The sequence below is a fragment of the Saccostrea cucullata genome, unplaced genomic scaffold (genome assembly GCF_032062105.1).
Source record: "Saccostrea cucullata isolate Sc308-1 unplaced genomic scaffold, CSIRO_AGI_Scuc_v1 ctg13946, whole genome shotgun sequence".
NCBI classification, from domain to species: domain Eukaryota; kingdom Metazoa; phylum Mollusca; class Bivalvia; order Ostreida; family Ostreidae; genus Saccostrea; species Saccostrea cuccullata.
In genome coordinates, this window is record NW_026919053.1 from 8,201 (window position 1) to 10,566 (window position 2,366).

At 39.6% G+C, this 2,366-nt stretch overlaps 1 long non-coding RNA gene across 1 annotated transcript; it reads left to right on the forward strand.

The window, feature by feature from the left end:
* The first annotated feature begins 807 nt into the window (after positions 1–807).
* LOC134278469 (uncharacterized) lies at positions 808–1,601 on the forward strand. Its single transcript, XR_009994453.1, has 3 exons — positions 808–892; positions 1,088–1,287; positions 1,481–1,601. It is a non-coding gene; the product is annotated as an uncharacterized LOC134278469 (long non-coding RNA).
* The last annotated feature ends 765 nt before the right edge of the window (positions 1,602–2,366 follow it).

Below are 2,366 nucleotides of genomic sequence, written 5' to 3' on the forward strand. Positions count from 1 at the left end.
AGGTTAAAAGCAGCTCAAAAACCAGTCAACAGGTCAGTCAGGTTAACAGCAGCTCAAAAACCAGTCAACAGGTCAGTCAGGTTAACAGCAGCTCAAAAACCAGTCATCAGGTCAGTCAGGTTGACAGCTCAAACACCGGTCATCAGGTCAGTCAGGTTGACAGCTCAAAAACCAGTCAACAGGTCAGTCAGGTTAACAGCAGCTCATTTCACCAGTCAACAGATTAGTCAGTTTTTTAACAGCAGCTCAATACACAAGTCAACAGGTCAGTCAGGTTAAAAAGTCCAGCTCAAACACCAGTCAACAGGTCAATCAAATACAGCATAGGAATCAAGTCCATTTCTCACTAGAAATATTCTGTAGAAAAGAATTTGTGTTTCATGTGTGGATGTACCGAAATTTTTATGAAAAACTTGAAATAGAACTTTTACAGGTGCAGGTGTAAGTTATTATGTTGAGAGAATTAATTTAACATTAGAACATAAATCTATTCTAGAATTTTGACAACAAATGAATATGTACATGCATTATATTTTATTGTTTCATCATAAAGATTATACCGGTAAAAAGGCACTACATGTCAGTTTAGAACTGGGATAAGTACTTTTTTCCTTCACTGTGTAGCTCCCTGTGGGGTCAGATGATGACCGGTCTGTGAGTCCTGACCTTGATCCAGATGTACAGCAACTGCTACAGCAGGAGTCTGAGAGGGAGCTCTCACAGGGCAGTATGGAGGTAAATGCAGTAGAGGGTCGAAACCAGAGGTGGTTTATGGATGTCTTTAAGGGGGCAGATATTGATGAGGATGACGATGTCTCACAGAGGGCGCTGTTGTTGAAGCAGCAGAGTTTGCAGAAGAACATTTTGGAAGAAAGCTAGCTCAGACCAAAACGTGGGTCTTCTATTATAAAAAAATTTGTTGAATTATTTTACAAAAAAACTGAACATGGAATAAAACAGTTTAACATTGCATTGTTTAAGACAATTCATTAAGTTACAGAAAGTTTTGAAGATTAGACTAGATACTTAAGCATTATTTCATATGACTTTTAAGGAAAACCAATAATGCTTTGATTTTGTTAAACAGACAAAAACCCACAGCCTTTGTGGCACCCGTGGACACCAGGTTTATTGTCACACTGGATGGGGTGAACCCTGACCGGTTTGAAGCCGATAAAGAAGTCGGGGGAGGTGACATGGAGGTCTCAAATGAAATCCCAAAGAAGGCTAATCTACATTCAGCGCCGGAAGTGAAGCCAATCACATTTAGCCTGAAAGATACAGATGGTTAGTTTCTTGCTTACTTTACATTATACTGTCATGCATTACTTTGTATGAAATCTCTATTGGGGCCAGGTTATGAAATGGGAGGGGGGGGGGTATGGTAGAATCCTTTCCCTCTGTCATTCAGTCATTGTCATGCTTTCAGTTATTTAATTACATTATAACTATTTAAAGCAATATCTTTAATTTACCACAGATGAAGAAGAGGAAGAAGTTCTACCATCAAAAGCGGCCAAATTGTCTGAGAAATGCCGGTTCTGGCCAGCGTGCGTCAATGGCAACGCTTGTCTCTACCATCATCCCACAATGCCTTGCAAGTAAGATCCTAATTTATCAGAGAAAGAGAGGAGAAAGAGAGATGTGCCAAATTCAATTCAGTGTTCAGTTTTGAACTAATATTTTAGTGTGAAATTGGCTATCTTTTGATGGTTATTCTCTTGCAATGGAGTTGGAAAGGGATATACATGTAGTAACGCAATCATATGTGTGTGTCATGATAAGCAAGTTAATTCGGTGTGAAATGGAAGTGACATAATTTGCATCAAGATTGATGTCAAATTCTCATATGATTTATAGAAAGGTGTACATGTATGTTCTTAGTGAGGGTAATCTCCACTTTGTGATGCCTTTGTTAATTACACCCCCCCGCAAACGAAGTTTGGGGGGGTATATAGGAATCAACTTGTCTGTCTGTCTAGCTGTCCATCTGTCCGTCTGTCAGTGCAAACGTGTCTGGTCCATATCTTTCTTACGGAGGGACATTAGAATCTACTACTCCACACAAAGATTGCCCATGACCTAAAGGTGTGTCATGACCTTGACCCAAGGTCATTTGGGGATCTTCAAGGTCACTGGAAGAAAAATTTCAAAATTCATGTTCGGTCCATATCTTTCTTATGGATAAACTTGGTAGGTTCTCATTTCACACAAAGATTGCCCATGACCCAAGGGTGTGTCATGACCTTGACCCAAGGTCATTTGGGGAACTTCAAGGTCAATGGAAGAAAAATTTCATAATTTGTGTCTGGTCCACATCTTTTTTATGGATAAACTTGGTAGGTTCTCATTTCATGCAAAGATTG